The sequence below is a fragment of the Theobroma cacao genome, chromosome 9 (genome assembly GCF_053813885.1).
Source record: "Theobroma cacao isolate CCN51 chromosome 9, ASM5381388v1, whole genome shotgun sequence".
NCBI lineage: Eukaryota > Viridiplantae > Streptophyta > Magnoliopsida > Malvales > Malvaceae > Theobroma > Theobroma cacao.
The window spans coordinates 35,303,287-35,330,954 of record NC_142647.1 but is presented as its reverse complement, the minus strand read 5'-3'; the positions used below and the strand labels follow the sequence as shown (position 1 = coordinate 35,330,954).

The window sequence follows — 27,668 nt, the reverse complement described above, 5'->3', positions numbered from 1 at the left end:
TTCCTTATGGCCGGCCAGCACTCAAAATTTGGGTTTAAATGGCTGACTTTTCATTAAAATAATATTATTTCATTAAAAAATGCCATGTGTCACTTTCCCATTGGCCCATCTTTAAAATTTCATCCATTTGTTTCCAAATTTTCACCATGCACTTGTCTCATATATTCATAGCTTAGATAAAATTCTCAGACTCATCCAAAGTCTCGGTGGAGTAATTTTTGCAATTTACACTTTTGCCCCCATAAAAGTCAAAAATTACATTTTTGCCCCAAAAATTGAAAAATTGCCCATAGACATATTTTTCATCCCTTATACTCATGCCATTCTCCAATTTGTCAAATTTGATCAAAATTCTCTCAAAATCTCAAATTTTGTCCATGGGTGGCAAAATTACGATTTTGCCCCTACACTCCAAAAATCACCAGAATTAAACTTTTTCACTTCCTATCATTAAATTATACTCCAAATAGTTAATCTTGGTCAAAAATTTCACTCCATGATCAAATTATTATCTTAGGTGGCAAAATGACGATTTTGCCCTTCAATATCAAAATTTCTAATTTTACCCCAAATGAACCCTCGAACTCCGAACAATCATTTTTAGTCATTCCTGAACTATAAAATATTAAATTTCATCCTACAATTCCTATTTGAACTAGTTCGAGGTTAAATCAACTCAAGTGTACCGTTAGGTACGATATCGGGTTTCGTCTTTTCTTATGTGCTTTCCTAGCATAATAACATGCTACTCAGTGTATGTATGTCATGACATGTATTTATAGGGTTGGGTTTTACAATTCTACCCCCCTTAAAATAAAATTTTGACCTCAAAATTTCACTTACCAGATTCAACAAATAGATGCGGGTATTGGTTCCTCATCTGATGCTCTACTTCCCATGTCATTTCCTCCATTCGAGCATTTTTCCACAATACTTTGACCATTGAAATACTCTTGTTTCTCAGTACTCGATCCTTTCGATCCAAGATACTCACAGGTTGTACCTCGAACTTCAAATCGTCATGCAACTTGATCGGAGGTGCTTCGAGGACGTGAGAGGGATCTGGTACATATTTCTTAAGCATGGAGACATGGAAAACGTTGTGGATCCGATCTAACTCCGGAGGTAATTCTAACCGATAAGCCACTGGTCCAATCCTTTCAATTATTTGGAATGGTCCAATATATCTCGGGTTGAGTTTTCCTCTCTTCGCAAATCGAATCACACCTTTCCAAGGAGAAACCTTAAGAAAAACTTTATCATCGATCTCAAACTCCAAGTCTTTTCTCCGTTTATCTGCATAGCTCTTCTGCCTATCCTGGGCTACCTTTAGCCTCTCTCGTATAACCTTGATCTTGTCATTAGTTAGCTCGATCAATTCCACACTCACTAACTTTCTTTCACCCACTTCATCCCAACAAAGTGGAGTACGACATTTCCTTCCATATAAAGCTTCGTATGGTGCCATACCAATGCTAGACTGAAAGCTATTGTTGTAAGCAAATTCCACCAATGGCAAATGTCTGTCCCAACTCCCAATAAAGTCAATGACACAAGCCCGTAACATATCCTCCAAGGTCTGGATAGTCCTTTCTGACTGACCATCCGTCTGTGGGTGAAAAGCAGTGCTAAATTTCAATTTGGTTCCGAGAGCTTCTTGAAATTTCGGCCAGAATCGAGAAGTGAATCGAGGATCTCGGTCTGACACTATAGAAACGGGAACTCCATGTAGCCTCACAATCTCATCTATATAGAGCTGAGCCAGCTTCTCAATAGAGTATGTACTATGGACAGCTAAAAAGTGAGCGGACTTAGTCAACCGATCTACGATCACCCAAATCGCATCCTTTCCCCTCTGTGTCCTCGGCAATCCCAAAACAAAATCCATAGTTACATGCTCCCATTTTCACTCGGGAACAGGTAAAGACTGAAGTGTACCTGCTGGCCTCTGATGCTCCGTCTTAACTTGCTGACATACGAGACACTTTGCTACGAATTCTGCTACGTCTCGCTTCATACCCGGCCACCAATAATTCTCCCTGATAGTCCTATACATCTTGGTGCTTCCGGGATGTAATGCATAAGCAGATGAATGAGCTTCTTCCATGATCGCCTGTCTCAACTGGTTTCCCTCAGGAACACAAACTCGATCTTTAAACATCAAGACGTTATCCTCTCCAAATCTGAACTCACTGACTCCCCCATCGGTCAGCTTTTGAATTTCTTTTCTTAACTCATCATCAGACCTCTGAATGTCCTTGATCTGATTAAGTAACGAAGGTCGCACAATGAAGTTTGCCAATAAGGATCCATCCTCACCATTTCTCAACTGGACCCCAAGAGATTTCATCTCTATTAATGCTGGAAAATAACAACTCTGAAGCGCTGCTAAAGACGATGAAGACTTACGACTTAAGGCATCAGCTACAACGTTCGCCTTTCCCGGATGATAGTCTATCACCAAGTCATAATCTTTTATCAACTCCAACCATCGCCTTTGCCTCAAATTAAGCTCCTTTTGGGTGAGCAAATATTTTAAACTCTTATGATCCGTAAATATCCGACAATGCTCACCATACAAGTAATGCCTCCAGATTTTTAAAGCAAACACCACTGCTGCTAACTCTAAATCATGGGTAGGGTAATTTGCTTCATGCCTCTTTAGCTGTCTAGAAGCATAAGCCACAACTTTTTCATCCTGCATCAATACGCACCCCAACCCCAACTTTGAAGCATCACTATATACTACAAATCCCTTACCATTAACAGGAAGTGTTAAAACGGGAGCGGAGGTTAACCGGTTCTTTAGCTCCTGAAATCGATTCTCACAAACATCATCCCACACAAACTTAACTCCCTTACGAGTTAGACGGGTCAAAGGAGCTGCTATTAAGGAAAACCCCTGAACAAACCTCCGATAATAACCGACTAATCCAAGGAAACTACGAATCTCCGTCACTGTCTTAGGTTGCTCCCATTGTAAAATTGCCTCTACTTTCTTAGGATCAACATATATTCCAGTTCTCGATACTACGTGTCCCAAGAATACCACTTCCTGTAACCAAAACTCACACTTCGAAAACTTTGCATACAACTGTCTTTCCCTCAAAGTTTGTAATACTATACGCAAGTGGGCAGCGTGCTCATCATTATCTCTCGAGTAAACCAGTATGTCATCAATGAACACAATAACAAACTTGTCCAGGTAAGGGTGGAACACCCTATTCATGAGATCCATAAAAGCTGCCGGTGCGTTAGTTAACCCGAAAGGCATGACCAAGAACTCATAATGACCGTACCGAGTCCTGAACGCTGTCTTGGGTACATCTTGTTCTTTAATCCTCAATTGATGATACCCAGACCTTAGATCAACCTTGGAAAACACTGTAGCTCCCTGTAATTGATCGAAAAGATCATCAATCCTCGGTAACGGATACTTGTTCTTAATGGTCATTCTGTTAAGCTGTCGGTAATCGATACATAACCGAAGTGTACCGTCTTTCTTTTTCACAAATAAAACCGGTGCTCCCCATGGAGATATACTAGGGCGTATAAAACCCTTGTCCACCAACTCTTGCAATTGTACTTTCAACTCCTTCAACTCTGCTGGAGCCATTCTATATGGAGGGATAGAAATAGGTGCGGTACCTGGAAGTAAATCAATAGGGAACTCAAGCTCTCGATCAGGAGGCAGTCCCGGTAAATCATCAGGAAATACATCAGGAAACTCACTTACTATCGGGACATCCTCTAACTTAGGTTCCCCCTTTGAAGTATCAATTACGTATGCCAAATAAGTCGGATACCCTTTCTGCACTAATTTTGAAGCTTTGATGGCCGAGATTACACAGGACGGTAATACTCGGCGTTTCCCTACAAACACAATCTCTGCTCCCTCCGAATTTCGGAGAATAACTTCCTTTCGGAAACAATCCACGTTCGCCCGATGTGCAGTTAACCAGTCCATACCCAATATTAGATCAAAATCCAAGATCTCTAGAGGAATTAAGTCACCCCTAAATTCTTCCTCGCCTACCCTTACCCCACAGTCTCTATAACAACTATTTCTAACTAGCTTTTCTCCTAAAGGGGTGTGAATTACAATTTCTTCCTCTAATGGTGACAAGTTTCTATCAACAATTGATGCAAATGTGGTGCTCACATAAGACCTATCTGAGCCAGAATCTATCAAAACATAAGCATCTTTATCAAATAAAGACATAGTACCTGTCACTGCTCCAGGTCGGACTTGTGCCTCATCTTCCGTCACAGCGAAAACTCTTGTCGAGGTACGAGTCTGTGGTCTCGAAGATGGATGTGCCGGGGTATTACTCTCCACACCGGACCGTATGGCTACTCCCTGTCTCGGTGGCAACCCAGAAGAATCTCTCCTCTGTATATCAGTGCGAGCTGGTGAAGATGATGCAACTACCGTGGCTCGTCCTAACCGTGGGCAATTACTCCTAATATGACCCGTTTGTCCACATTGGAAACATCTTGTTGGCTCTCTACATAGCCCACTATGATAATTCCCACAATTTCTGCATCTGTCAGAACCTCCGAAACTCTTCCCAGAACCAGTCATAGCAGATCTGCTAAACCTCGAAGGTCTCTGTTGTGATGGTGGAAATGGAGGTCGAGGAGATGTCACGGAAACAGAAGTAGTACTCCCTGAAATCGCTGAGTCCTTGCCTCTTTTTACTAGCTGACTAGAAGACATACCAGGATTCCTCCTTTTTGCAAACTCAGTCCGAATCCTCCTATTCTCAATCTCGAGCTTCTCAGCCCGTAAAGCCATCTGTACCACCTCCTTATGTGGCTCCCTACCAGTCACTGTCATTCGCTCTCTAATCTCATTACGGAGCCCTTCCTCGAAATAGCTGGCCTGATCCTGCTCAGATTTCACCAGATCTGGCACATATAACATTAACTCGTTAAAACGAGTCTCGTACTCCTCTACAGTTAGATTTCCCTGTTTCAAACTCATAAATTCTCTCTTCTTTTCTTTCTGATGGAAATAAGTGAAATACTGACCATCGAATTCCCTGAGAAAATCAGACCATGTCTGAGGAGTAGCGGAACGGGACTTCACCGAATTCCACCAAGTACGAGCCCTCTTCTCTAATAATCTCGTAGCCACCATCAGCTTCATGTCGTCGTCTAATCTCATATCAAAGAGAGTCTCTGAAACCTGATTAATCCAGTCCTTTGCCACCGTGGCATCCAACTCACCCGTGAAAGATACACAACCCAATTGCCTAGCCTCCTTCAGCTTCTTGGAAATGGATACATCCTGTACTGGTGGTGGAACTAAAGGAGTAGTTGGAGGCACTACAGGTGGAACTTGACCAGTCTGAGCTTGACCAGCCATTGCTGCAAAGAAAGCTGCCAATGCTTGTGCTGCTTCAGTAGGCATGGCGGGAATACCCGTAGGTGGCTGAGGAGATGGAGGATGTGGAGGACTATCGGCCTGCTCAGCAGCAGGTGCTGCTCGAAGGGTAGATGCAGCTGATTCCTCCTCTACTGTATTTGGCTGATGACGTTGGGAACGACCTCTTCCCCTCCCAACCGATCTAGTGAGAGGTGGGCGTCCGCGTCGAGGAGGCATTGTAATCTATAAAAAATACGAGCAAGTTTAGGTAACCTTAGGCTCTATATGCAGATGCATGCATTCTATTCAACCTAACCTAACTTAACTTAATCCGGGGCCACACTGATATTGTAAATTTTTTAAAACAACTTTAAAACTAAAAACTTTGATCTTTAAAACCAAAAGCTCTGATACCAATAGAATTGTCACGACCCGGAACCTCCCTCAGGCCCATGACAATCGCCGCAACGTCCCGATTGACACTCATTATCCAGAATGCCAACCGGAACCCCGCAAGGCTTACATATCGGTTTCTTTCCTTTCCTGTGAGCAATCATTGTTAAATATCGAGTTTTTAGAGAATATATACTATTTTAGATCAAAAACAATCAAAATAAAATTTTCGCCACACAGGGGTATTTTGGTCATTTTTTTCTCAAAAATTTCAAAACTAGCTAAAACGTACTATACAAGTACAAAATACATAATTCATATTCAAAATGAGTTTAAAAGTTTAAAATCTTCATTTAAAACGAAATTACGGTTATTTGAATATAATAAGAAAATAAAAGAAATATTAAGGGAAATATTCTATTTTCTTATAAAACAATTTTTATAGAGTTATACGTGAATAATTTTTATAGCGTAAAAGCTAAATAAATTTATACATACTGAAATACAGTAAGCCAAAATATTTAATTTAATTTACAATAACAAGAGGGCCCCCGAATAAACAAAAGTAAAGAGGACTGTGAACCTACGGTTTGGAAAATGCAGATCCAATAGTAATCCTCGATGAAATCAGCTATCTACAGTCTATACTGAACCTGAAATGGGTGGAAAGGAGTTGGGTGAGATTTTGCAATCCCAATGAGTAAACAGACATTATCATAAATATCTAAAGGCGAGTAAAATGGAGGCAAGTTTAAACAACAAATTTCAACCCATTTCATAAGGTTTTCAATTTATTTCTTAAACCACAAAATATTTGTAATTTACCAAAACAATTGTTAAGGCTTATGTCTTTTATTAAAACAAGGCTCAAGCCAAAACTAATCCTCGGGGATACCTTGGCCGAGGCATCTAACCGAGTCCGCCAAGGGTGTTAAAATATTCACACGTGAAACACATTTTTATTTTTAAAACCAGCCGTCCCTTGGCGTTGGCCGAGTTACACATTCACGTGGGGGTTCGACGTGAAGTGAGCTCTAATACTACCCCAGGAGTTACCCTCCTCGCCTCTACAACCGGAGTAACTATATAACTGGGTTTACCGTGCCCCTCTAATAGGCAGTCCACGGAAACCCGTCACTGCAGTGACTAACCCACCAATTTTAATAAAATTTCGACAGTATAACGTGGCTTTTATTTATTTATCCAGCCTGCATAGTAAAACAACTTACATAAATTTCCCAATGCATTCACAAAATATAGCCACATATACTCATTTCTCATAAGCCATTCCTAGGAAAATATATATTTTTCAAGTCAATTTGTAGCCTCCAATTACTCAATTTCATAATCAATACAATATATTTTTATTTGTCACATTTATTCCTAAAACATCAAAAATCCCGTTTTAATCTCGTTCTCATTTCATAAAATACATAAAGGGCATTTAAAATAAACTCTAGATAATTTACAATAATAATAAGTTTACTCACCGTTTGTACAAAATAAAAGCTTTCTAAGCGCCCCGATCACTACTCGTCGGGTACGACTTCTTTGCCTTTTCCGGAAGGCTCTCCTCCTAGACACATTACAAAAATTTACACAATTCATCACATTGATGCTAAATCACTATATAATTAACTTAAATCCTATACTAATGCATGGTATGAAATGCAATAGCCTAAAACGACTTAAATGCGGTATTAACCTATTTTTGGCACTTTGCCCGATAAATTGCTAACGCGCTCCATTTTAGCTCTAAATCATCCCATTCTCTCTCCAACATTTCTAACCATTAAATATCAGCCAATAACCTTCTAAAAACAACAAAATCAGCTCACTCCCTTCCTTGGAAAATTCGGCCAAAAATGGGACATTAACTCGGTAAATTTTCTACTTTGTTTTTCTATCACGTTTAATCGTTTTTCATCATTTCTCTTCATTTTCCTTAGAATAAAATCAATTCATCATCATTGTACAGCATTGAGCATCCAGCCAAGAGTGGGTATTGTGAAAATTTACTGATTTCTTGCCCAATTTAATTTCTAAACACATTTAACTAACTAAAACTATCAATTTAACTAAAAATCAAAACCTAAAAATTTCAATTTCTCTCTCCTAGAATTTCGTCCAGCCCTTGATATCACTTTTTGATCTCTCTCCTCAAGCATGCTAAATGGAAATAAAGGCATAGGAAAGGTAGAAATCAAGCTAAAATCGAAAAATCTTACCGTTAGACGCGTAAACGGTCGAAAACCGCGAATTTCTCTTTGAATTTTCTTGTTTCTCTTTGGTTTTTCTTTTCTTCTTCCTTTCCTCTCTATTTCCTCTGTTTTTCTTCCTTATGGCCGGCCAGCACTCAAAATTTGGGTTTAAATGGCTGACTTTTCATTAAAATAATATTATTTCATTAAAAAATGCCATGTGTCACTTTCCCATTGGCCCATCTTTAAAATTTCATCCATTTGTTTCCAAATTTTCACCATGCACTTGTCTCATATATTCATAGCTTAGATAAAATTCTCAGACTCATCCAAAGTCTCGGTGGAGTAATTTTTGCAATTTACACTTTTGCCCCCGTAAAAGTCAAAAATTACATTTTTGCCCCAAAAATTGAAAAATTGCCCATAGACATATTTTTCATCCCTTATACTCATACCATTCTCCAATTTGTCAAATTTGATCAAAATTCTCTCAAAATCTCAAATTTTGTTCATGGGTGGCAAAATTACGATTTTGCCCCTACACTCCAAAAATCACCAGAATTAAACTTTTTCACTTCCTATCATTAAATTATACTCCAAATAGTTAATCTTGGTCAAAAATTTCACTCCATGATCAAATTATTATCTTAGGTGGCAAAATGACGATTTTGCCCTTGAATATCAAAATTTCTAATTTTACCCCAAATGAACCCTTGAACTCCGAACAATCATTTTTAGTCATTCCTGAACTATAAAATATTAAATTTCATCCTACAATTCCTATTTGAACTAGTTCGAGGTTAAATCAACTCAAGTGTACCGTTAGGTACGATATCGGGTTTCGTCTTTTCTTATGTGCTTTCCTAGCATAATAACATGCTACTCAGTGTATGTATGTCATGACATGTATTTATAGGGTTGGGTTTTACAGCGATTCTTGGTATTCCTCCTATAGGTTGAGGTTTAGGCAATAATTGACCAAAATCTTGTGTATTAGAAAAGAAAAAAAAAAGTTTGCAAGTCTCACCTAGTTGGAAGAATTGGTTCTCTTACAACCAATTGGTATTCTCCATTGCTGTTAGTTGTATTTTGATTTCTCCTTGTGAGAGAGAACTCTAATTGCCTTCCCCCTAGCTAGCACTAGATTCTACAAGCATAAGCAAACCCAATTGGAGTTATTCACAATTATCATTCATGTGAATCACCATTAGATGATATACAATTAGACAACTTGTGTTTTGCTTCAATTTGAGCTTCATGTTGAGGATTGCTATTAGTTTCAAAACCTTGTGATTACAGCTCCAAGGTCAAAAGGTATAATGATCTTATTCCTCTAGTTAGGGTTTGTCTTATGTTAAATAACCAAAGTTTGACATTACCTAAAGGAAAAGTTGTAAAATTTTCTCATGCTTCTGATATGATTGTATGTCTTTTTCCTAACAAAACTAACATATGAATGCTTGTTATGAGAACAAGTTCATTGTACATGACCCATCATAAGAATTCCATTTGGTATTTTAATCAAGTGTCTATGGAAATATTTCTCATGTATTATATGTGTTAGTGATCCTTATACTTGAGATCATTAGGTTATCTTGTGTGGGAATTGCTATACTTTGATATTACTTTAGATGATCCAAGCCAAGGATGTACATTAGGGTATAAATTTGGTATAACATTAACCGCATGAAGACAATATTGTTTCTTGGCATGCTTAACTAAGGAAATCTGTAAAGCCTGACCTTATAAAATATTTATCATGACATATATGCGATGGATAACATGTTTGCATGCTAGGAAAGTTCCAAAAAATTTACAAAAGTCAGTATTGTACTTAGAGGTACAATAAAGTTGATTTAAGCCTTGAACTAGTTCAAATAGAAATTTTAAGGTGAAATTGAGAGTTTCACGGTCCAAGGATGACTCAAAATGGTAATTCGGAGTTCGAGGATTAATTTGAAGTCAAACCGAAATTTTCACTATCTAGGGGCAAAATGGTCATTTGCCATCTGGGGACAAAATGAAAATTTTTAGAAAAGATTTTTTGGTGCCATTTGACTTATTGGAGTATGATTTGAGGTTTAAAAGTGAAAAATTTAAATCTCGGTATTTTTCAGAGCATAGGGGTAAAATGGTAATTTTATCACCCCAGGGGCAAAATTGTAATTTTTCACCACCAGGCATTTGTCCAACACAAGGTCTTCCCTTATCCTCATTTTGACCTTTGACTAATCATGTGGTGGAGATAAAAGGTTTAAATTTTTAAAGTTTTAAAAATGGACCAATAAGAAAATGACAAATGTCAAGCTTAGGATATTTTATTATTTAACTTAAAAATCAGCATAAATCAGCCCATTATCTCTCCAAATATTCGGCCAAGCAAGGAAGAGAGGGAAAGAAAGGAAGAACAAACCCTAGGTGAAGAATTTCAAGAGAAAAAGTATGGAAAATCAAGGAAAACAAGTGAAAAAGGTAGGATTTTTCAACTTAAGTTTGAAATCTATTTTCCTTAAGCATTTCTCCTTATTTTTCATGCTTAAATTACATGTTTTCATGATGAATTCATGGCTGGTCAAAATGGGTAAGGAGAGAGAAAGATGTTGGATTGATTTGATTTTAAGATATGTTAGTGTTTTTAGTTAGTTTAGCATATTTAGAAACAAAACAACAAGAAAAGAATTCATTTTCTCCAACAACCATCAATGGCCGAATTTACCATGTGTTGAGTGAGGATGAATTTGATTTTTATTCTAGGAGAATTGGTTAGAAAATGATGAATTATGGTGTGAAAAAGTAGTAGGAAAAATCATGGTGTTAATGCACCATTATTGGCTGAAAATTTTAAGAAGAAAAGTGAAGATAGTTTTGCCAAATTTTAGGTTATTTGATTTGAGTTTGGTGAATTAAGATATTGGAAAAGAATTGGAATAATTTGGAGTAATTTGGGATTAAATTGGACGCGTTAGTAATTTAATCAGGTGATAAGATGAATTAGGCCAATATCGGGTTTAGATAGTTACCAGTGCATTTTTGCATTCCATATCATGCATTAGTAGTCTAAATTAGTTTAATTTCAATTTAGTACCAATGTGGTGAATTTCTCGATTTTGTACTATGTCAAGGTGGTGAGTCCTCCAATAAAGGTAAGGGAATTACACCCGAGGACCAATAGTTTGAGTATTTCAAGAATCTGCACTCTAGACATTGTGAGTAAACGTACTGTCATTTTAATTATCTAAGGTGGTTTTTAGATGATTTCATGAATTCTATGGAAAAAGGGATTTAAAAAGGTAAATTTTCACGTTTTATGAATAAATATGTTTCAATGAAATTAATTTATAAATTGTTTTGAAATTAATAATGATATTAAAAAATAAAGTACACGGAGACTGTTAATTATTGCAATTCGATTGTTTAAATTGATTGGCTTTTGAATAATCGGGCATGATTGGCTAGTAGACAATTGTATTAAAATACAAATTGTTTGGTTACCTTGAAAGACTGCAAATTACAAAAATTGTCATATCATGTTATTGAGTTTTATTGTATGGTGGATTATATATTAATTAATCACTGCAGTAAGGGGTTTCTGTGGATCAGCCTTTTAGAGGGGCACGGTATACCTCATTATATTCTTACCTCGATCGGAGAGGCACGTAGGGTATCTCCTGGGGTAAAGTTTAGGGTTCACTTCACGCTAAACCACCATGTGAGGGAGAACTCAGCCAACGCCAAGGAACGACTGTGATGTCTAACAAAAAATGTGTTGTATGTGAAATGTGAATTTTTAACAGCCTTGGCGATCTTGGTAGGATGCCTCGACCAAGGTGTAAAGTCCGACCTTATAAAATACTAGTCATGACATATATGTGATGTTAGCATGATTGCATGCTAGGAGAGTCCCAAAAAATTTACAAAAGTCGGTATTGTACCTAGAGGTACAACAAAGTTGATTTAATCCTCGAACTAGATCAACTAGGAATTTTAAGGTGAGATTAAGATCATCACAGTCCAAGGATGACTCAAAATGGTAATTCGGAGTTTGAGGATCAATTTGGAGTCAAATCGAAATTTTCACTATCTAGGGGTAAAATGGTCATTTGCCACCTGAGGACAAAATGGTAATTTTTAGAAAAGATTTATTTGGCCCCATTTGACTTATTGGAGTATGATTTGAGGTTTAGAAGTGAAAAATTTTAATTTCGATATAATTTGGAGTATAAGGGTAAAATGGTAATTTTGCCACTCCATGGGCAAAATTGTAATTTTCCATTACCAGGACAATTTTCCAGCACATGGTCTTCCTTTATCCTCATTTTTGACCTTTGACTAATCATGTGGTGGAGATAAAATGTTTAAATTTTTAAAATTTTAAAAATGGACCAACAAGAAAATGCCATGTGTCAAGCTTAGGATAATTTATTATTTAACTTAAAAATCAGCATAAATCAGCCCATTACTCTCCAAATATTCGGCCAAGCAAGGAAGAGAGGGAAAGAAAGGAAGAACAAACCCTAGGTGAGGAATTTCAAGAGAAAAAGTGTGGAAAATCAAGGAAAACAAGTGAAAAATGTAGGATTTTTCAACTTAAGCTTGAAATCTATCTTCCTTAAGCATTTCTCCTTATTTTCCATGCTTAAATTACATGTTTTTATGATGAATTGTTGGCTGATCAAAATGGGTTAGGAGAGAGAAAGTTGTTGGATTGATTTGATTTTAAGTTATGTTAGTGTTTTTAGTTAGTTTAGCATATTTAGAAATAAAACAATAAGAAAAGAATTTATTTTCTCCCACAACCATTAATGGCCGAATTTACCATGTATTGAGTGAGGATGAGTTTGATTTTTATTCTAGGAGAATTAGTTAAGAAATGATGAATTATGGTGTGGAAAAGTAATAGGAAAAATCACGGTGTTAATGCACCATTATTGACCGAAAATTTTAAGAAGAAAAGTGAAGATAGTTTTGCCAAATTTTAGGTTATTTGATTTGAATTTGGTGAATTAAGATATTGGAAAAGAATTGGAACAATTTGGAGTAATTTGGGATTAAATTGGATGCGTTAGTAATTTAATCGGATGATAAAACGAATTAGGCCAACACCGAGTTTAAATAGTTACTAGTGCATTTTTGCATTCCATATTATGCATTAATAGTCTAAATTAGTTTAATTTCAATTTAGTACCAATGTAGTGAGTTTCTCAATTTTGTACTGTGTCAAGGTGGCGAATCCTCCGATAAAGGCGAGGGAATTACATCCGAGGACCAGTAGTTTGAGTATTTTGAGAATCGGCACTCTAGACATTGTGAGTAAACTTATTGTCATTTTAATTATCTAGGGTGATTTTTAGATGATTTCATTAATTCTATGGAAAAATAGATTTAAAAAGGTAAATTTTCATGTTTTATAAATAAAGGTGTTCCAATGAAATTAAATTATAAATTGTTTTGAAATTAATAATGATTTTGAAAAATAGAGTACACGGAGATTGTTAATTGTGGTAATTTGATTGTTTAAATTGATTGGCTTATGATAAATCGGGCATGATTGGCTAGTTGGCAATTGTATTGAAATACGAATTGTTTGGTTGCCTTGAAAGACTGTGAATTACAAAATTGCCATATCATGTTATTGAGTTTTATTGTATGGTGGATTATATATTAATTAATCACTGCAGTAGGGGGTTTCTGTGGACCAGCCTTTTAGAGGGGCACGGTAAACCCATTATATTCTTACCTCGAACGGAGAGGCGCGTAGGGTATCTCCTGGGGTACAGTTTAGGGTTTACCTCACGCCAAACCACCACGTGAGGGGGAACTCAGCCAACGCCAAGGAGTGGCTATGTTTCAAAATAAAAATATGATTCATGTGAAATGTGAATTTTTAACAGCCTTGACGGTCTCGGTAGGATGCCTCGGTCAAGGTGTTCTCGAGAATGGATTTATGGCACAAGCCCAGTTTTTATGAGATTCATAAGCCTTTTTATGTATTTTGAACGAAATGTGTTCTAATGTTATAACCCAGTTTATGATGATTTACTTTATTGTCTCCATGTACTCAACTCTAGATGTTTATGATGATGTCTGTTTACTCATTGGGATTTTATAATCTCACCACCCTCTTTTCTACCCATTTCAGGTTTAGTATAAACTGTAGATAGCTGATCTCATTGAGGACTACCGTTGGATCTGCATTTTCCAAACCGTAGGTTCACAGTCCTCTTTACTTTTGTTTATTCAGGGGCCCTCTTGTTACTGTAAATTAAATTAAATATTTTGGCTTATTGTATTACAGTATGTATAAATTTATTTAGCTTTTACGCTATAAAAATTATTCACATATAACTCTATAAATATTGTTTTATAAGAAAATTGAATATTTTACTTAATATTTTTTTTATTTTCTTATTATATTCAAATAACCATAATTTCGTTTTAAATGAAGATTTTAGACTTTTAAACTCATTTTAAATATGAATTATGTGTTTTGTACTTGTACATTACATTTTAACCAGTTTCGAAATTTTTGAGAAAAATGACCAAAATACCCCTGTGAGACAAAAAAATTAATATTTTATTTGTTTTAAGTTGGAAACAGCTTAAAATCTTTTAGAACACGATATTTGACAATGGTTGCTCATAAGGGAAATAAGAAACTGATAGTAAAGCCTTGAGGGGTTTCGGGTTGACATTATGGGCAATGAGTGTCTATCGGGACACCGCGACGGTTGTCACGGGCTCGAGGGGAGTACCGGGTCATGACACAAGGTGTCCTCGAGGATGGATTTATGGCACAAGCTTAGTTTTTATGAGATTCATAAGCTTCTTTACGTATTTTGAATGAAATGTGTTCTAATGTTGTGACCCAATTTACGATGATTTATTTTATCGTCCCATGTACTCAACTCTAGATGTTTATGATGATGTTTGTTTACTCACTGGGATTTTATAATCTCACCACCCTCATTTCCATCAATTTCAAGCTCAGATTAGACTATAGATAGCTAATCTCATCGAGGACTACTGTGGGATTTGCATTCTCTAAACCGTAGGTTCACAGTCCTCTTTACTTTTGGTTATTCGGGGGTCCACTGGTTATTGTAAATTAAATTTCGTACTGTAGATATCTATATTACTGTATGTAGGAATTTATTTTGCTTTGACGCTGTAAAAATTATTTATGCAGTGTTTTAAAAATATTATTTTATAAGAAAATCATATATTTTACTTAATATTTTTTTTATTTTCGTATTATGTCTAATTAATCATAATTTAGTTTTAAATGAAGATTTTAGACTTTTAAACTCATTTTGATTATGAATTATGTGTTTTGTACTTGTAAATTACATTTTAGCCGTTTTCAAATTTTTGAGAAAAATGACCAAAATACCCTTGTGAGATGAAAATTATTATTTTATTTGTTTTAAGTTGGAAATAGTTTAAAATCTTTTAGAACGTGGTATTTGGCCACAATTACTCACAAAGGAAATGAGAAGCTGATATTAAAACCTTGCGAGGTTCTGGTTGACATTCGAGGTAATGAGTGTCAATCGGGACATTGCGGCGATTGTCATGGACTCGAGGGGAGTACTAGGTCGTGACAAAATCTTTGGCTAAGGTAAAAGGAAAACTCAAAATATGAGTTCTTAGAATTTCATTAAAGAGTTAAGAGCAAGTTTTAAGAAGTATAAACAAACAATGGAGTAGATATTACACCATGCTTTATGTTTTTATCAGGGATATTGGATGACAAGAGATTAAATTACACTGATAGACTGAGCATTGAAGGGTTAAGTCAAACCTCTTTGACTCTTTGTAATATTTGGGTATTCGTGACATATTGCTAGATGTCAATCTTGACTTTTAAATATGGAATTAATCAATTACTGAATTGATGATGAATGCAAAATGTTTGATTCTCCTAGTTAATCCTTACTGGACAATGATTATATTTCATATTTATAGTCAATATGTTAAGAACATAATGGGTCACATACATTAAAGGATAACAAGTAAGAATGTTAAATTGGGGATTAATTGAATATATATATATATATATATATATATATATAGAGAGAGAGAGAGAGAGAGAGAGACTTCAAAGATTTGATTAAATGAGTTCAATTTTTTCAAAGGCATTTTTACAAATAACATAAAGAGTCATGCAAGTTCTAATAAGATTAAGATAAATGCAATTGTCTATAGATATATGATTCTTGTGCTGCAGTTAGAGTTACTACTTGTGCATATCTTACCAGGCTAATCCCCTAAGATAGAGAAGAGAGAATTCACCATAGAGTTACGTAACCCTGAGAATCTATTTTCTCCTCTTTTCCCTAGAAGTCAAGAATTGGTCTTCTTCCTCATGCTTTCCGGTTGGTATTTCACTTGGGAAATGAATTGTTAGTGAGTGCCTCTCCTAGCTAGTATTAGGCTTAGGAGCATAAGCAAACCCCAAACCATCATTGATGTTGTTTAACTTGGAGTTTTTGTGGATCACTATTAGAGACTAGACAATTGGACAGGTTGAGGTTTGCAGGAACCTAACCTTTGTGGGAAGAAAATTTCAATATCTCTCTATCTTAGCCTCTTGATTTGAACAATAGAGGCTTAAAGGTATAAACATCTTCAACCAACTAGTTAGGTGTATCTACATGAAACAACCATTGATGGGGAGGAAAATTCTAAATTTTCGTTGCCCATGTATATTTTTTTGCATGGTTTTTCCCAATAATGGTATCACAGTCTCCTTTACTTTTGTTTAATATAGAATTATATTAAATTTTAAGTAATTTCAAAAGAGTTTGATTGATTGATGATTTCGATCTATGATAATTTTAAGTAAAATTTTCAAAGTTGTTTGAAAATTGTTTTTCCAAATCTAGGCGGTTTGCTGTCAAATTAATGTAAACGATGCATGATTGTGATGGTAACGTGCATGAGTATGTTGAGATTAAATTTGGTTGGCCTTTGGTTTATGTTTGATTGCTCAAAATTGAAAGAACATATGCTATAATTATTCAAGCATAATTTTGAAATTTTTTGTGCAATCTCGATTTTTTATTTAATTCAATATTTTTTTTGTTCTTTTTGGCCTTCATATTCATACATATAGTGAATGACTATGTAGGCAAGACATGGAAAAATTTTGAAATATTTCAAGGCTGGTTTTGGTTGATTAATATTAAGTCGAAATTGAAGAAATAAAACTGTAGAAAATCTATTTTCAACACTGTTCTGAAATCTGGATAGCATAATGTTTGTGTAATTGTTACATGATAAAAGGCTTCCTTGGCAATGGTATTTTACAAGAGGGTGTATCTAAGGGCTAGCAAGCACCTTTAAGCTGCCTACTACAAGAAAATCAACCTAAGGGGTCAAAACAGGCCAAAAACAGCGCAAGTAAAATTGGTCTAATTGTGCTGATATCTCTGTACCCAAAGGAATTCAGTTCCCAAGGCTTCAATTAAGGGTGAAAGCCTGGTAGGGAGGGTTTATAAGAACCCTACAAGAGTTATAATGTTATTTGACCTGTGTAATTATATTCCTAATCAGATTAGGATTCCTTAAAATTTAGAAACTTTTACAAAAGTCAAACTTCTAATGAAATTAGGACTCCTAAATTGTTTTGGAAAGCATGTGTAATTCAAACTCCTAATAAGATTAGGATTCCTATATTGCTCAGGACTCTAAACTAGAACTAAGTTCTAACATGATTAGATCTTCCAATGGTAATAGAATTAAATTTCTAGTTAGACTAAAACACCTAGTGAGATTAAGACTCCTAAAAGGTTTAGGACTCTCCTTGAAATTGTTTAATTAGTGATGAAATCTAATTTTGCCATTCCTTATTAGATTAGGATTATAATAAGGATTTAATTGGATTAAATTGCTTATTCATTTTTTAGGTTAAGATCATCAAAATCGACAAGGGGTATTTTGTACATTAGTGCTGAATATATTAAATCAATATTTCAAAATTGATGAATGATACTATTTTAATTAGCATGCAAGATCAATAATTTGAATTAAACACATGTTTTATATTCATGATTTCACTGTGAATGATTATAAACTTAGACCCAATATGATTATAGATGGATGAATGATTTATTTTTCATAGTATTTTGAAATAGGGATTACAAGCTGTACCTATCTTTGTTTTTTCTTAAGGGTTGTAAATTATTTTCTCATCCTACTCCCCTCGAATATACCTCAAGGTTTCTTTATAAATTATGTAATTGTTATATAGTTTATATATGAAATAATTTATGTAAAGTGATAAAATGGAGAGCAAGGTGCCATGAAGAATTCTAAAGACATTGCACTCAATGACTCAAGAAGGTTATGTATGCAATTACCTAGGAATGAATCCAACTAGTTTTCCTTTGATAGATCAAGAAAACTAGATTAGATTAAAATCCATAATCATCCAAGTAGTATGCATGTAATAAATTTATTTTATGCAATATTATGTATGAATGCTAATGTGATGAGACCTTTAAAAAATTGACAACACCTACCCCTGTATAATCCATCAATAATAGTTACTTGTTTTTTGATATGATCAAGTTGTCTACCATTATCATAGCAAAAACCAGAGTTCTTTTTATCGTTGACTTGTTGAGCCATTTAAGGTCAATTTTACAAGAATATGTTTATACTATAACAAATTGGTCCTACTTAACTAACTTTTATTATTTGGATGAGTCACTCATGATCAAACGAAACATATATGATATAATGTTTAGATAATGTCACCTAATTGATTTAGGAGTTACATATGAAGTAATTAATAAGCACAAGTATCTACCTAATTCAATAAATCATGATTTGTTCGGTCACTCAAGGTTATGATATGTTGAATGGGATTCAACCCACTTACTCAATTTAAACTTGGATCATTTCAAGTAACCTTTCGTATCATTTCTGATTGCACTTGGGCAAGTTCGAATTATTGACTTTTTGTAATCAAATTCAATTGGGTTGAATTCAAATATAAGCAAGTCTTTCGATTTTGTCATACCAACTTTAACTTATATGGGAAATGTATAGTAAGTTAAAATCAAAGAGGATAACTTCTCAATTTAAAATATAATTATTTCTGATTGAGAGATTCGAAAATATATAAAATTATATGATCTCTTGGAGTAGGAAAAGATTGAATAATTCTAAACATAATGCTTAAAAAAGTACCTGAACTATTTAAGAAAATTCAAATAAACCCTTATTCTTTTGCTGGGTTCAATTAAACCCATGTACTCTTATTTTATATCAAATAAGCCTTTATGAATAATGATTAACTAATTGTCATTTTTTAAAATGCCACTTGTCATTTTTTACCCATATGGTGCTGACGTGACATTAATGTGTAAGGTGAAAAATGTCACGTAATCATATTATCATGTCACGTTATCATTAATTATGGCATATCAACATATCATGTCATCATCAATTATGACATATCAACATGTCACGTAGCATAGAATGACAAATGACATTTTATCTAAGTCCATCATTAGATATAAAAGCTTATTCGGTACGAAATAAAAGCATAAGGACTTGATTTTTTTAGGAAATATCTTGAGCTTAAAGGTAAATTGAGGGAGAAATGGGGTAAAATCCAAAAAGTCTCTCAAAACACTTCAAAAAGGCACTTTAATCCCTCTTATTTAAAATGATGTTTTTGGTCCCATAACTATTAACACCATAGAAAGGGCGAAACTCCTCAAAACACTTTAAAAAGATTCTTTGGTCCCTCTTGTTTTAAAATAATGTTTTTAGTCCCTTAGTTGTTAACACCGTTAGTTAACAGTTAAAAAAAATTATAACCAATACTACATAAATATTTTAAGACACAAATGCCTTTTAAAAAGAACTATTTATATTCCCTTCCAAAACCTAATAAAATTTATTTTAATATTAATAAAATTCAAATTTTGACAAAAAAAAGAAAAAAACTGAAAACTTTATAAAATTCTAGAACGGGATTTGTGAACGCGATAATTTGTCTCACTTTAATACTTAATAAAATTCAATATTTGATAGAAAAGAAATAAACTTAAAATCTTTTATATATAGTAATCAAGTCAAAATCTTTTTATATTACCCTAAACCCTAGTTCAAAGAACAAATTTTGGGTAAAATTATTTCAATAAAATTAGTAATCACAAGTAAAAAATCAATCTTTTAACCTGACACCATCAAATTTGAAATATCCATCATTGAACAAAGATTTACTTTTTAATATATTCTTTTCAATTAAAAAAATTCTCAAATTGTTGGAAAAGTAAAAAGTTTGATGGCAATAGACTTTACCTCAAGAAAAAAGTTTATGATTTTAAGGCAGATACGGCTTCAAATGTCCAAACCTTCAAATAAAATGTTTTAGGTTTTTATTCTTATTAATATTTTTAAAAGACCAATGAGAAGATTTTTTTTCAAAAGAAAATATGTTTAAATTAAAAAATAATACAACAGGTATTTATGTCTTAAAACATTTATGTAATACTAGGTCTAATTTTTTTTAACTATTGACTAACGGTTTTAACAGTCAAAGTGTAAAGCCCGACCTTATAAAATACTATTCATGATGTACATGTGATGATAGCATGATTGTATGCTAGGAGAGTCTCGAAAAATTTACAAAAGTCGGTATTGTACCTAGAGGTACAATAAAGTTGATTTCATCCTCGAACTAGATCAAATAGGAATTTTAATGTGAGATTAAGATTGTCACAGTCCAAGGATGACTCAAAATGGTAATTCGGAGTTTGAGGATCAATTTGGAGTTGAATCAGAATTTTCACTATCCAAGGGTAAAATGGTCATTTGTCATCTGAGGACAAAATGAAAATTTTAAAAAATATTTTTTTGACCCCATTTGACTTATTGGAGTATAATTTGACTTATTGGAGTATGATTTGAGGTTTAGAAGTGAAAAATTTTAATTTCGGTATAATTTGGAGTCAAAGGGTAAAATGGTAATTTTACCACCCTAGGGGCAAAATTGTAATTTTTCACCATTAGGACATTTTTTCCAGCACATGGTCTTCCTTTATCTTCATCTTTGACCCTTGACTAAAGATGTGGTGGAGATAAAATGTTTAAATTTTTAAAATTTTAAAAATGGACCAATAAGAAAATGCCATGTGTCAAGCTTAGGATATTTTATTATTTAACTAAAAAATCAGCATAAATCAGCTCATTACTCTCCAAATATTCGGCCAAGCAAGGAAGAGAGAGAAAGAGAGGAAGAACAAACCCTAGGTGAGGAATTTCAAGAGAAAAAGTGTGGAAAATCAAGGAAAACAAGTGAAAAAGGTAGGATTTTTCAACTTAAGCTTGAAATCTATTTTCCTTAAGCATTTCTGCTTATTTTCCATGCTTAAATTACATATTTTTATGATGAATTGTTGGCTGATCAAAATGGGTTAGGAGAGAGAAAGTTGTTAGATTAATTTGATTTTAAGTTATGTTAGTGTTTTTGGTTAGTTTAGCATATTTAGAAACAAAACAATAAGAAAAGAATTTATTTTCTCCCACAACCATTAATGGCCAAATTTACCATGTATGAGTGAGGATGAGTTTGATTTTTATTCTAGGAGAATTGGTTAAGAAATGATGAATTATGAGCCTAGAAAAATAATGGGAATTTTCGGAGCAAAAATATGAATTTTTACCCATTAGGGGTATTTTCGTAATTTACTGTCGAGACTGATAATTTGCACCACACTGAGGGACATTAAGTCAATTTGGGTGCAATTGAGGTATAGAAACTGAAAAAAATTAATTTGGAATTAAATTGGACACGTTAGTAATTTAATCGGGTAATAAGATGAATTAGGCCAATACCGAGTTTAGATAGTTACTAGCGCATTTTTGCATTCCATATTATGCATTAGTAGTCTAAATTAGTTTAATTTCAATTTAGTACCAATGTAGTGAATTTCTCGATTCTGTACTGTGTCAAGGTGGTGAGTCCTCCGATAAAGGCAAGGAAATTGCATCCGAGGACCAGTAGACAGAGTGCGTCGAAAGTTTGCATTGTCACAACCCGATACTCCCCTCGAGCCTGTGACAACCGTCGCGGTGTCTCGGAAGACACTTATTGCCCGAAATGTCAACCCGAAACCTCGCAAGGCTTTACTATCAGTTTCTCTGTTCCTTTGTGAGCAACCATTGTCAAATATCGTGTTCTAAAAGATTTTAAGCTGTTTCCAACTTTAAACAAATAAAATATTAATTTTTTGTCTCATAGGGGTATTTTGGTTACTTTTCTCAAAAATTTCGAAACTAGCTAAAATGTAATATACAAGTACAAAACACATAATTCATATTCAAAATGAGTTTAAAAGTCTAAAATCTTCATTTAAAACGAAATTATGGTTATTTGAATATAATAAAAAAATAAAAGAAATATTAAGTAAAATATTCTATTTTCTTATAAAACAATATTTATAGAGTTATACGTGAATAATTTTTATAGCGTAAAAGCTAAATAAATTTATACATACTTAAATACAGTAAGCCAAAATATTTAATTTAATTTACAATAACAAGAGTGCCCCCGAATAAACAAAAGTAAAGAGGACTGTGAACCTACGATTTGGAAAATGCAGATCCCACTGTAGTCCTCGATGAGATCAGCTATCTACAGTCTATACTGAACCTGAAATAGGTGGAAATGAGGGTGGTGAGATTATAAAATCCCAATGAGTAAACAGACATCATCATAAACATCTAGAGTTGAGTACATGGAGACAATAAAGTAAATCATCATAAACTGAGTTATACAATTAGAACACATCTCGTTCAAAATACGTAAAGAGGCTTATGAATCTCATAAAAATCTAGGCTTGTGCCATAAATCCATTCTCGGGGACACCTTGGCCAAGGCATCCTACCGAGACCGCCAAGGCTATTAAAATTCACATTTCACATAAATCATGTTTTTGTTTTGAAAACATAGCCGTTCCCTGACGTTGGCTGAGTTCCCCCTCACGTGGTGGTTTAGCGTGAAGTGAACCCTAAACTTTACCCCAGGAGATACCCACACGCCTCTCCGTTCGAGGTAAGAATATAATGGGGTTTACCGTGCCCCTCTAAAAGGCTGGTCCACAGAAACCCCCTACTGCAGTGATTAATTAATATATAATCCACCATATAATAAAACTCAATAGCATGATATGGCAATTTTGTAATTCGCAGTTTTTCAAGGCAACCAAACAATTCGCATTTCAATACAATTGCCAACTAGCCAATCATGCTCGATTTATCATAAGCCAGTCAATTTAAACAATCAAATTGTCACAATTAATAGTCTCCGTGTACTCTATTTTTCAAATCATTATTAATTCTAAAACAATTTATAAATTAATTTCATTGAAACTCATTTATTTATAAAACATGAAAATTTATCTTTTTAAATTCCTTTTTCCATAGAATTCACGAAAGCATCTAAAAACCACCCTAGATAATTAAAATGACAGTAAGTTTACTCACAATGTCTAGAATGTAGACTTTCGAAGCACTCTGTCTACTGGTCCTCGGATGCAATTTTCTTGCCTTTATCGGAGGACTCACCACCTTGACACAGTACAAAATCGAGAATTTCACCAAGTTGTTACTAAATCAAAATTAAACTAATTTCGACTACCAATGCATGATATGGAATGCAAAAATGCACTGGTAACTATCTAAACTCAGTATGGGCCTAATTCGTCTTATCACCCGATTAAATTTCTAACGCATCCGTTTAAACTCCAATTTAATTCTTTTCAGTTTCTATACCTCAATTGCACCCAAATTAACTTAATGTCCCTCAGTGTGGTGCAAATTATCAGTCTCGATAGTAAATTACGAAAATACCCCTAGTGGGTAAAAATTCGTATTTTTGCTCCAAAAATTCCCATTATTTTTCTAGGCTCATAATTCATCATTTCTTAACCAATTCTACTAGAATAAAAATCAAACTCATCCTCACTCAATACATGGTAAATTCAGCCATTAATGGTTATGGGAGAAAATAAATTCTTTTCTTGTTGTTTTGTTTCTAAATATGCTAAACTAACTAAAAACACTAACATAAATTAAAATCAAATAAATCCAACAACTTTCTCTCTCCTAACCCATTTTGATCAGCCAACAATTCATCATAAAAACATGCAATTTAAGCATGGAAAATGAAGAGAAATGCTTAAGCAAAATAGATTTCAAGCTTGAGTTGAAAAATCCTACCTTTTTCACTTGTTTTCCTTGATTTTCCACACTTTTTCTCTTGAAATTCCTCACCTAGGGTTTGTTCTTCCTCTCTTTCTCTCTCTTCCTTGCTTGGCCGAATATTTGGAGAGTAAATGGCTGATTTATGCTGATTTTTAAGTTAAATAATAAAATATTCTAAGCTTGACACATGGCATTTTCTAATTGGTCCATTTTTAAAATTTTAAAAATTTAAACATTTTATCTCCACCACATGTTTAGTCAAGGGTCAAAGATGAAGACAAAGGAAGACCATGTGCTGGAAAAAATATCCTGGTGGTGGAAAATTACAATTTTGCCCATGAGGTGGCAAAATTATCATTTTACCCCTATACTCCAAATTATACCAAAATTAAAATTTTTCACTTCTAAACCTCAAATCATACTCCTATAAGTCAAATTATACTCCAATAAGTCAAATGGGGCCAAAAAATTCTTTTCTAAAATTCCCATTTTGTCCCCAAGTGGCAAATGACCATTTTGCCCTTAGTTAGTGAAAATTTCGATTTGACTCCAAATTGATCCTCCAACTCCAATTTACCATTTTAAGTCATCCATGAACTGTGAAACTCTTAATCTCACCTTAAAATTCCTATTTGATCTAGTTCGAGGATTAAATAAACTTTGTTGTACCTCTAGGTACAATATCGACTTTTGTAAATTTTTCGAGACTCTCCTAGCATGCAATCATGCTATCATCACATGTATGTCATGAATAGTATTTTATAAGGTCGGGCTTTACAGCACTACCCCCTTAAAATAAAATTTTGAGCTCAAAATTTCACTTACCTGATTCGAAGAAAAGATGTGGATATTGGTTTCTCATCTGGCTCTCGACTTCCCACGTGTCAAACCCTGCTTTGTAAAATAATTATAATATCATTCACATGCTCGATAGAATGTTTGTATATTTAGGAAGTTCGAGAAATCGTTAAAAGACGATATTGCCCTTAATGGTATCATTAAGTCGATTAAGCCTCGAACTAGTTCAAATAGGAATTTTAAGGTGAAATTAAGAGTTTCACAGTTCAGGGATGACTCAAAATGGTAATTAGGAGTTCGAGGATCAATTCGGAGTCAAATTGAAATTTTCACTATATAGGGGTAAAATTGTAATTTTTCCATCTGCGGACAAAATTTGAGATTTTGAGAGAATTTAGATCACATTTGACAAATTGGGGAATGATATGAGTATAAGGGATAAAAAATATGTCTATGGGCAATTTTTCAGTTTTTGGGGCAAAAATGTAATTTTTGATTTTTACGGGGGCAAAAGTGTAAATATCAAAAATTACTTCACCAAGACTTTGGATAAGTTTGAGAATTTTATCTAAGTTATGGATATTTTAAGGAATAATGTGTGGTGGAGATTTAAAGCTTGAAAGATAAGAATTTAAAAAAATGGACCAATAATGTAGTGACATGTGGCAAGTTTAGATTATTATATTATTTAACTATAAAAATCAGCCCACACCACCATTTTCTCTTCATTATGGCCGGCCATAGCAAGAAAACAAAGGGGAAAAGAAAAACAAAAACCTAGGGGGAGAAATTCAAGGAAAAATTGGTGAAAATTCAAGGAAACAAGTGACCAAAGGTAAAATTTCTTGATTTTGACTTGTGCTTTACCTTTCCCATGCATTTTCCATCATTTTCCATGGTTGAATCATGTGATTTGAGGATGAATTCAATTCTGGAAAAATGGGTTAGGAGAGAGAAACTTGTTAGATTAATTTGATTTTAAGTTATGTTAGTGTTTTAAGTTAGTTTAGCATATTTAGGAACAAAACAACAAGAAAAGAATTTATTTTCCTCCATTACCATTATTGGCTGAATTTTCTAGGGGAATATTGGCTGATGATCTTGATGTTTACTTGAGCAATTATGATGAATAATGATGAATTATGAGTCTAGAAAAATAATGGAAATTTTCGGAGCAAAAATATGAATTTTTACCCATTAGGGGTATTTTCGTAATTTGTTATCGGGACTGATAATTTGCACCACATTGAGCGACATTAAGTCAATTTGGGTGCAATTGAGGTATAGAAACTGAAAAAAATTAATTTGAGATTAAATTGGACGCGTTAGTAATTTAATCGGGTAATAGGCCGAATTAGGTTAGCACCGCATTTAAGCGGTAGTCGGATAAGTTGCATGTCATATCATGCATATATAACGAGCCTGAATTGATTTTATAATGGTCAAGCATTGATGTGGCGAATTATGTATTGTACATTGTGGATAGGTGGTGAGCAAATTACACTGGTAAAAGTATCAAAATTGTGCTTGAAGACTGGGATTAGGAGTACATCGACTCCTAAAACTGTGAGTGGACAATTTATCGTCTTAAATATCTAGAGTTATTATACTTGTTTGATGCTTTTATTGAATGGTGAGCTTAAATTATAAAATATTATGTTTTCCAATTAAAATAATTTTTTAATAAAAATGAGATTTATATTGGTTTTGAAATCAAATATTATTTTGGAAAAATTGAGTATATGGAGACTGTGTTGAAATTTATGATTTTATATGTTATTGAAATTGGGGCTTATGACACTATGGTAGCATGATGGCTAAATTTTTGGGGTTGGCATGAAATATATGAACAATTTTGGATTGGTTTCGGTAGACTGGATTAAATTTTATTCGCCATATTAAGCTACTGGAAATTTTATGGGTCTGGTGGTATATTAAACGGTCACTGCAGTGGTGGGGGTTTCCGTGGACTGCCTATGAGAGGGGCACGGTAACTCAATTATATACTTACCTCCGGGGGGAGATGTTGGGTGAAGTATCTCCTGAGGTATGATTTGAGTGCACCTCACGTTCAGGCCACCACGTGAGAGTGAGACTCAGCCAACGCCAAGGAACGGCTGTGTGTCAGATGTGAAAACATGTTTATGGGTATGGGTCATTGAACAGCCTTGGCGGTCTCAGTGGGATACCTTGACGAAGGTACCCGCGAGAATGATATTGGCAGGGGCCAAGTTTAAAAAAATTCATAAGTCGGGGAATTTTGATGAAAAGAAATTATTTGGTATAGATTGAAACGAATTTTGTGTTATGAACATTATTGAGATATAACGTTTTTATATTGTCTCCATCTACTCGGCTTTAGATGCTTTTGATGGTAATTGTTTACTCACTGGGATTATTTAATCTCACCCCTCTTCCTATCCATTTTTCAGGCTCAGGACAATTTGTTGATAGTTGATTAAGACGAGAATTAATCTCGGAGTTGCATCATAGGAAGTAAGGGTTCGTAGCTCTACACCTTCTTGGTTAGTTGGGGGCCCACGTGTCACTGTAAACGAAATTTCATACTTTAATTATCTTTATTACTATATGAATAAATTTATTTTACTCTTACGCTACAAAAGTTATTTTAGGAAGACTTTGAAAATATTGTGTTTTAAGAAAATAGAATATTTTATTTA

General features: G+C 34.2%; 2 long non-coding RNA genes across 2 annotated transcripts; one reads left to right on the top strand and one right to left on the bottom strand.

The window, feature by feature from the left end:
• Positions 1-6,392: 6,392 nt before the first annotated feature.
• On the bottom strand, positions 6,393-8,099 carry LOC148760901 (uncharacterized). The gene is made up of 3 exons (XR_016028271.1): positions 7,993-8,099; positions 7,255-7,340; positions 6,393-6,417 (listed from the first exon to the last, which is right to left on the bottom strand). It is a non-coding gene; the product is annotated as an uncharacterized LOC148760901 (long non-coding RNA).
• A 17,535-nt stretch (positions 8,100-25,634) lies between these two features.
• Positions 25,635-27,668, top strand: LOC148760900 (uncharacterized). The gene is made up of 3 exons (XR_016028269.1): positions 25,635-25,822; positions 26,474-26,553; positions 27,420-27,668. It is a non-coding gene; the product is annotated as an uncharacterized LOC148760900 (long non-coding RNA).